The sequence below is a fragment of the Armigeres subalbatus genome, chromosome 1 (assembly GCF_024139115.2).
Source record: "Armigeres subalbatus isolate Guangzhou_Male chromosome 1, GZ_Asu_2, whole genome shotgun sequence".
In the NCBI taxonomy this organism is placed as follows: domain Eukaryota; kingdom Metazoa; phylum Arthropoda; class Insecta; order Diptera; family Culicidae; genus Armigeres; species Armigeres subalbatus.
The window spans coordinates 303,097,730-303,107,081 of NC_085139.1; the positions used below are offsets into that span (position 1 = coordinate 303,097,730).

The 9,352-nt window shown below is 41.5% G+C and overlaps 1 long non-coding RNA gene across 1 annotated transcript; it reads right to left on the reverse strand.

Moving 5' to 3' along the window:
* Positions 1-1,308: 1,308 nt before the first annotated feature.
* LOC134216870 (uncharacterized) lies at positions 1,309-1,941 on the reverse strand. The gene is made up of 3 exons (XR_009980859.1): positions 1,824-1,941; positions 1,649-1,742; positions 1,309-1,439 (listed from the first exon to the last, which is right to left on the reverse strand). It is a non-coding gene; the product is annotated as an uncharacterized LOC134216870 (long non-coding RNA).
* Positions 1,942-9,352: the final 7,411 nt, after the last annotated feature.

Here is a 9,352-nt window from a genome sequence, read left to right on the forward strand (position 1 = left end):
CAACACAGTGAAATATTCAGTAGTGAAACAATTTGTGCTGCTTGTGATCCTTCTCCACTGGACTCGATCCTGAGCCAATCGCTTCCAGTCGCCCTGTACAACGCCCCTTCAACTGCAAAAAGCCATCGTGCACGCGGTCTTCCACGAAGCCAGCTGCCTCTTCCGGGTTCCCTACTGGCCCTACTAAATATTATCTTCACTTAACGTTCTTCCAGAATACGAACAACGTGTCCAGCCCACCGTAGTCTGCCGTGTTGTATAAGCTTAACAATATCCAGCCCTTTATACACCTGGTACAACTCGTGATTCATGCGACGCCGCCGTGATTCATGCGACGCTGTTTACCGTCGAGCGCCGAGTATTGTCCGCAGCACCTTACGCTCAAACACTCCGAAAGCTCTCCGATCAGCTACCTTTAACGTCCATGTTTCATGGCCGTATAAAGTCATCGGAAGAATCAGAGTAGTATACATCGCGAATTTTGTTTTCGTTTGCAGCAGACTACGGGACTTACGCTGATTACGAAGTCCGTAATAAGCCCTATTTGCAGCTGAAATACGCCTTTTCACCTCGCGGGTAACATAAATGCTCCAAGATAGACAAATTCTTCTACCACTTAAAATTTTTCACCATCCAGCACCATTTCACTACCACCAGCACTAATGAACCCACGTTGATTGCCAGCGACCATGTGCTTCGTTTTGCTGGTATGGATCGTGAGTCCACTCCAGTCCTCCCGATAATATCGATATCCTCCGCAAATCCCAGGAGTATATGCGATCTTGTGATAATGGTACCGCTTCTACACAGAAAGAAATATCATTAATAAAATTAAAAAAAACCATTGGTTAAAATAAAAAGTTGCGTTGGTTCTTTTTCGTAGAGAGTTGCTTATGTTTAAAATAAAAGTACAGGAACTTTTGTGTCAACAAGGGTTTAAAAATGGCACTCCACTCTAAAATTAAAAGTTTGAACTTTCAAAACGAAGTTGTAGAAGTGTCAAATGCACCGTGAAAATAAAAGTGTGATACTCTTAATTGGAATAATGGCAGGTGTTTTGAATTTTGTAAACAAAAAATATTTCAAACAAAAATTTTAAAAAGTTCGTGAGTGCAAAAACCGACTTGTTTCGATTTCACAACAGGAGTTGGTTTTAGACTCACAAACTTTTCGAAATCAATTCATGGAAACTTTGATTTTCAAAATATTTAGAATTCGATATTTAGTTTATTAAACCAGTAGGTACGTAGTAAAAAACTTTTACATGTTGAAAAATGTTTATCCCATTGTTGCCATTGTACATTGGGTTGGGCTCAGGGTTGGGCTTGATGTTGATGGTGTCAATATTTAACATATAAGGCTTCGTCGGTCCATCTTAACAGTTTCCTGTCACGGCCACCGCTCAGAAATATAATCCGTAGATTTCCAACTTTCGCAGCCTGCAAACATGGTTACGACGATAAATTATTAGTCTTGGTAAAATAGAAGGCAGAAGTCGTGTTAACTTATTTCCCTCGCATTATTGCAAACCTCCCACAAGCAGTTATGGCACTACGCTAAGGGTACTATTTTTTCAATGATGCGAGAATCAATTTTTTGCGCGAGTTTCTTGATTTATAGTAATAGCGCATCAATGAAATATTCTTACCTTACGAACTCCCAGGGTTTGAAACATAATTAATTCAACTTCCCGTTTTTCCGGACTCATGGACGGTTTCATATGATAAAAACGGAGCGCATTTCTGCAATGATTAAAACGAAACGAAGTATGAGGTAAAACTCGGGCAGCAGGATTTTTACCAGAATAATATTCATTTACTTACCTAATAAAGTATCTGTGCACATAACCAGGATCTTCTGCTCGTTAAGTAGGCACAATAAACCTGATAAATAACCCTTTTTACTGCGATGTCAGCACTCAGCACGAGCCGCCGTCGATTGCACTGTGGGTAAACAGCAATTCGGTAGATGGTCAACATTGTATTTATTCTCATAAGGATTTTGATGAATATTATATGTAATTATTTAGGTAGCGTATATTTGACATTATTGACTTTTTGAGTTATTGATTATTAAACTTAGTTTTCATGAAAAATATTTTATATTTTACTATTATTATACTATAAGCTGAAAAACGTTTTCCTAATTTTTGTTATTGGAATATCCCATAGTATTATGAAACCGAGATTTCTATTTTATTTTGTGATAAGGTGCTAAGCGTGCAAGGTGATTTGACAGTTGTTATTCTCAAGTTGAAAAGGGGAACTTTTAAATTTAGGTTTTCAACAAAGGAAAGTTACTCTCAAATCAAACAAAATACTTTTACTGCTAGAGATTTGACTTTTATTTTGCAGAAAAAAACATGCTTTTCAGATACAAAGGACATCATTTTTAATTGTATTAATATTTGTTTTTTCTGTGTATGCACACCAGCTCTCCCAATTGTTCCCTCGAGCGCTATATTGAACAGCAAATTCGATAGTACATCACCCTGCTTTTATCCATCTTAGGTAACAAATGACATCGATATTTCAGCCACAACCCTCACACTTGATTTCGCTATACGAATCAGCCAAATCAGTTTCGTCGGAAAACCATGTTCAAGCTTAATTTGCCATAATTCATTCCCTTTCACTGAATCGTACGCCGCCTTGAAATCAATAAACAGATGATATGTCTGCAAGTTGTACTCCCAGAATTTAGGGTCTCAGGGTAAACATTTGTTCCGTCGGGCACTCCGGTATGTGTCCTTTCTTAAAGAAGGGGGCAAATGAGGCCGTCCAACCAGCTAGCAGGGAATTCCTCGTCTCCCCATATTTCCGACATAATGTTGTAAGGTGCAGGACTTCATAAAGTTGCTCACCATGCCATGTTTGAGAACTACAGCCAGGAGCTGATCCTTCCACGCAGCATTATTGTTTTTCAGCTCTTTTATAGCTTTTTTAACCTCATCTAGTGTAGGCTATTCCACAGCTTGTCCATCGTCGCTAATATTTATTCTGTTCACCGATGCTCCGTCACTTCCACTATTCTACAAAGTCTCGAAGTGTTGCTTCCACCTGGCAGCCACTACGGTTTTATCTGTCAGCAAATTCCCTTCTTGGTCGTTGCACATGACGGGAGATGGTGCTGTCTTTCTCCGCACGCCATTGACAGACTCATAAAACCGCCGCATATCATTCTGTTCCAATTTTTCCTGGGCCTCGCTAATCACTTGTTCTCCATATTCTTTCTTCTTCCTGCGGTGGGTTCGTTTTTCAGCTGCTCTTGCTTCCTTGTACCGGTCTCTATTCGATCGAGTACCGGACACCAACATCCGGCTTCTGGCAACGTTCTTCTCGTCTGTCACTTTCTGACACTTCACATCGAATCAACCCGTCCTGGATCGTCTCTGTGCAGTGCCTACTGTAGGGAAGCGCACGGATTAAAATAAATAAATACATATTATGAATTGAAGTCGTATAAGAAACTCTCAAAATAAGATTGAAATGAGATTATATAAAAATATTAATAATAATAATTTAGAAGAATCGGAACAAAGATTATTTATTCCAAAAAGGCAGGTACAGGCGAGGATGATGGATGAATACATTTGAATCGCAGTAGGCATAAGGTATTCAAAATAGATGGTGTAATTGAATGGGCATGATAAAAGATTAATGGGGTAGATCGGAGTAGGCGTAGGATATTTGAAAACAGATGGTGTGAATGAACGAGTAGAATTCAAACAATGGAATTCAATCGCAGCAAGCATAGTATATTTGAAAATGAAGCGGTGTGATCGAATTCGAAAAATATTGGAATCGCAGCTGGCTTAGGAGATTAGCTTGAGTTTGTTGGATGATTTGAAGTGGAATAAACGTGTTTCCAAACAAGTGCCAAAAAAAGTAAATTATTTATCAAGTCCGATTATTAAAAAAAATACGAGTCACGACACCTACCACTTCTCGTGCTGTTGTGCTCACCGCTCCATGGATCGACTCCCATAGATCGTTGATGTTGATTGCACTTATCCGTTCGTCGAGCTTCTGGCGGTACTCAGCCGATACTCCTTCCGCCGACAATCGCTGGATATTGTAACGCATCGTTCGCTGTGATCTTTCGTTCGATATAGTTGACAACCGTGATCGAATTTTACTGACAACTAGGTAGTGATCAGAGTCAATGTTCGGACCTCTGAATGTCCTTGCATCGATAACATCCGAGAAATGGCGCCCATCCACCAGAACATGGTCTATCTGGTTGCAAGTTTCACTATTTGGGTATCTCCAGGTGTGCTTTCGGACATTCTTTCGTGCAAAATAGATGCTACTGATGGTTATTCCTCTTGTAGCAGCAAAATTTACTATCCGTAGGCCGTTGTCATTGGTAGCGATGTGAAGGCTCTCCTTACCAATTATGGAACGGAAAAAGTCCTCTCTACCGACCTGAGCGTTAGCGTCTCCGATAGCAATTTTCACGTCATGCTTTGAGCACTCTCCATGGGCTTTATCAAGACATTCATAAAACGTGTCCTTCACGTCGTCGGATTTATCGTTTGTCGGTGCGTAAACGTTGATTAGGCTGTAATTGAAGAATTTGCCCGTATCCTCAACACACAGATTCATTTGCAAATGGGTTTCCACCTGTTCATCTGCTTGCCCATCACTACGAAACCAACTCCATGCTCTGCTTTTCCGCCGCCGCTGTGATAGATGTTATATTTGAATGCAGTGTTGGTCGTGGGGTCCACGGCTCAGAATTCACGTTCTCCGGATCTAGGCCATCGGACTTCTTGAATAGCGGCCACGTTCACTCCAACCTTCTGCAGTTCACGAGCCAGAAGGCTCACTCGTCCAGGTTCATTTAGGGTCCTGACATTCCAGGTACCGAATTTCCAATCGTAGTCCCTGTAGTTCGTAGTTTTCTTTTTCTTCTATCTTCATTTTTCGTGGTATTTGAGAGGCTTCAGTAAGCTACCTTACCGGGGTCGCGTTACCTACATCGCGCTGTTCGGGCTGCCACCTTAGGTATAGCTGACGCGATACAGAATTTCGTTAAGCAGCCGCTGGGTACCAAGCAGACGTTGGGCGCTCCTTCCTTGATGTCACCCCACCATTTTGCATCCTCTCATATTTTGTGGATAATGTGGTGGATCGATTGATGCAGCTGCTCACCTCCATGTTTGAGAAGCTCGATCGGGAGCTCGTCCTTCTCAGCAGCTTTTATTGTTTTCGGCTCGTTTAAAAGTGGTACCACAGCTTGACCGTCGCCGACTTTGTCCATCCTGTTCCTTAATACACTTTCATTTTCACCGCTCAACAAATCTTCGAAGTACTCCTTCCACCTGGATGCCACCGTAATCTTGTTTGTCTGCAAATTCCCCTCTCGGTCATTGCACATGGCGGGCACTGGCGCAGTCTTATACCGCGCGCCATTGACAGATGCGTAAAACCTCCGCATATCATTTCTATCCATGTTCTCCTGCGCTTAGCTATCACACTCTCTTCGTGTTGTCATTTTTCTGTGATGAATTCGTTTTTCTTCTGTCCTTGCTACACTGTACCGCTCGGTGTTGGAACGGGTACGAGCCACTAGCATTCGACTTCTAATGGCATTTTTCTCGTCCGTCACTCGCTGATCAAACCAACCATTTCGTTGGCTTCGCTGTGCACTTCCTAACACTTCCTGCGCTGTTGTAGTCACAGCTTCGTGGATGTTTTCTCACAATCTGTTGACGTCGCCAGATCCGGTGGCATCTGCTATCCGCTCGTCAAGCTTCTGGCGGTACTGTTCAGCAACTCCTTCAACTGACAAGCGTTGGATATTGAAACGCATCGTTCCGCTGTTTCGTGAATTCCTGACGCTGGAAAGTCGCGCCCGAATTTTTGCAACTACAAGGTAATGATATGAGTCAATGTTTGGGCTACTGAAGGACCTTACATCTATAACATCCGAGAAATACTGTCCGTCGATCAGCACGTGATCTATCTATGAGCAGGTGTCTCCACCCGGATGTTGCCAGGTGTGTTTGCGGATATCCTTACGAGCGAAGTAGGTACTGCTGCTTGACATCTATCTAGCAGCAGCAAAGGTCACAAGTCGCAGACCATCATCGTTGGTAGCGGAATGAAGGCTTTCCGTACCAATGACAGGGCAAAGGAACTTTCTCTTCCGATCTGTGCATTTGCATCCCAGATGACAATCTTTACAGCGCGCTGTTGTGAGCCACTCCCACTATGGAGAATTGACTTCTCCAAAGCCAGAATCACTAACACTAATGTCACTGTGTAGGATGTGTAAAATAAAAGTGGGTGGTAATCCAGTTGCAGAAAAACTATCACAAACACTTTGAAAGGAATACTGCGGAATCACGCACACTTCTATTCATTTGGAGAAGTCAATAGACTCTCGATCATATTTGCACCCCCGTAGCAAAGCAACCTCCCCCCCTTCCTTGTCAGCATACGACCATAGTTCCCACCTGGGTTGGTTACCAGATCCTTCCCTAAGGTTGCTCGTATCTCGGCCAGCACCACGAGGAGGTAGGGATAGGAGCTGCTGGGTAAGAGGCTAAGGATCGCGAGATGGGGACTATTTTATTCCTTCAGCGAAGTACCAATGGTCGCAGAATGCGAATCAGATTTCGTGGCGGCGAAACGTAAAATTAGATGAATTTTTACATTTTTATAAAAAATAAACACGAGAGTGTCCATTATAGGAATATTTTGGGGGGTCCATAATAGGGAAGAAGAACGTCACGAAATGGAACATGAAAATCAAATGAAGTGTCGACTATAGGGAAGCAATTTCCTATTATGGACCCCACTTTCCGTGGTGACGATTTGCGGATGCTCCGTGGACTACGTACATTTTTTTTAGTTAGGTGGTGAGATGAATATGGAGACGTATGATGGGAAGGACAAAGCTCGATCTGATTTGAAGATTATCATATGTATAACTTCGTCCCCATTTCACTTTCAATATTAAGATCTGATATCTGATTTTACAATCCGATACGCACATTGACAGTTCCGAAATTCGGAGGGTTCGCCCGAAAATCTCCTTCAGGACAACTAACCATGCCATCTGGTGATTCGCATCACATCTAAGAACCGCCACCACAGCACAGTGGCACTTGTTCTGTTTCGTTCCGGCTCGGCGGCACTGCTTCGGAACCTGATGGTGTGTGCACTTCATCACCGGGGCACTGGACCAGAAATTCCCATTTACATTATTCGCGAGAATTATCGACAGAACGGAGGGGTGGAAGAAGATGATGATGATGCTGTTGCTTTATCTCACCACAGACAAGCAGGAAAAGCCTACCGGATGATGATGTGCAATCTGGGAAGTGGTACCAGTCACAACAGAGATCACCCTCCTCCGGACGTGACCGATTCGAATTCCCTTCCCTCCCCGTGTGGGGTGCAGCTAATGCGTTGGATTAGTGCGGAATAATAGAATTTGTTCAACATGTATCATTCGGAAATGTTTCCGCACGCACAACAAGAGGGTGTAGGGAACGAATGTAATTAAAAAATAATCGAATTAGGTGTCTTTTCTTGCACTCTCCGGAAATGGTAGGAAAGGTCTTTGGCTCAGAATAATTGGGAACGTTAGAGCAGCCTAAAATAAGAGGGACAATGATTTTCTTTGTCGATAAATCATTGTCTGGTTTAATCGAATTGAGTTGTCACATTGCAAAAATCCCAACTAATGTAAAATGATTTTAACCGTTAGTTGGCGGATTTCTAGTCTAGTAGAAGGATTTGGATTATATAGGTGTAGCAGCCATTATTAACTCACTTTAGAGGTTGAATTTTGAAATGGGTTTCTTTCATTTGTGTGTATTTCCTAATTTAACATGCTTAGTGCTCTGCCACCTTCCAACTTTGCAGTGGGCACTGAAATTATTTTTAGACTCACCAAATCGTTTTAATAAATTTTCGGCTTTCAGTCTTATTTGGCTATTAAAACGACATATTTCTTCTACGCCCGACGTTTCAATGGTTTATTCCATATTTTTCAAGAATTAGAAAATATTACCTCTAAAGTAAAGACTGAAAGCCGAAAATGTATTAGTAAGATTCAAAAAGTCGAGAGCCTATTAAGTAACAAATCGTTTTAGAGAGTTTTTTTCCCGACCAGACGCTGGACCTCAGATGTCCGTGTCCTGGAAGAAGTGTTGACGATCATCCTCAAGAGAATTTTTATCTCTTTGAAGTTTCAGATGATGGGTTTTAATGCAGATCGCCTAGATCGGCTCGCCGTATTCAATTGGGTCCTAAAATGAAGAAGTGATATTCGATTTTCTTTCAGGGAACGATGAAGTTAATCATCCTGAACACGACAGTTTTTCTTCAGACTCAAAAGTCGAAAGGAACATTGTTTAATTCGAAATTTTAAAATAGATGGAAAATGCTTCCTCGACATTTTCGGTCTTATTTGACGTACGGAATAATATGATTCAAACGCTCTACACGGTTTAAAAAAGTACCTAATATTAGGTACTTTTCACTCAAATCGGGGGTTCAGTGCGGGAACAAAAAAATTAAGTAATTTTATCTTTAAATTAAGTAAAATTCACTTAATATTAAGTAAAATAAACTTAATTTTAAATAGAAACTAATCAAAAGTTAGGTAAATTTCAATCAACTTTTGCAAAACATGAGAGAACCCAACGTTGGGTTCCCACACTTTAATGCCCTTGTTGAGTGGTTTTGCTCTTCATTTTATGACAACAAAAGGAAGAGGGAGGATGCAAGAGAAAAAAGTACCTAAAATTAGGTACTTTTTCTAACCGTGTAGTAAACCACCGCAGGGCACTTGATTCAACCTTTGACAGTTAATATATGGGGCTGATGGTTTATTCGTTCTGATATGTTGCCTTTTCAGCAACAGACGTTGCTCAGCCAAAAACACGTCTGAAAATGTCTCAAACACAAAAATATCATTTTCCCTGACTTAGGGGCCGTACACTAATTACGTAAGCATTTTTTTGGGTTTTTCAACCCCCTCTCCTCCCATGTAAGATTTTTCCCATACAAATAAATTTTTATTTATATGGAGCGTAAGACAATGGCCGACCCCCCCCCCCCCCATCAGTGCTTTCGTTATTAGTTTTCGACCCCCTTGACTATTATCAGAATTTATATAAATAACATCGGTTCATGTAGTGTTGACCGATGCGCTATCGGTTGCAACCATAAACGATGTAGGGCTTTAGGATCCTAAAATGAAGAATCGATATTCGATTTTCTTTCATGGAACGATGAAGCTAATCATCCTGCCTGAACGCGTCAGTTTTTCTTTTGACTTAGAAATCGAAAGGAACATTGTTTAATTTGAAATTTAAAAATAGCTTCCTCGA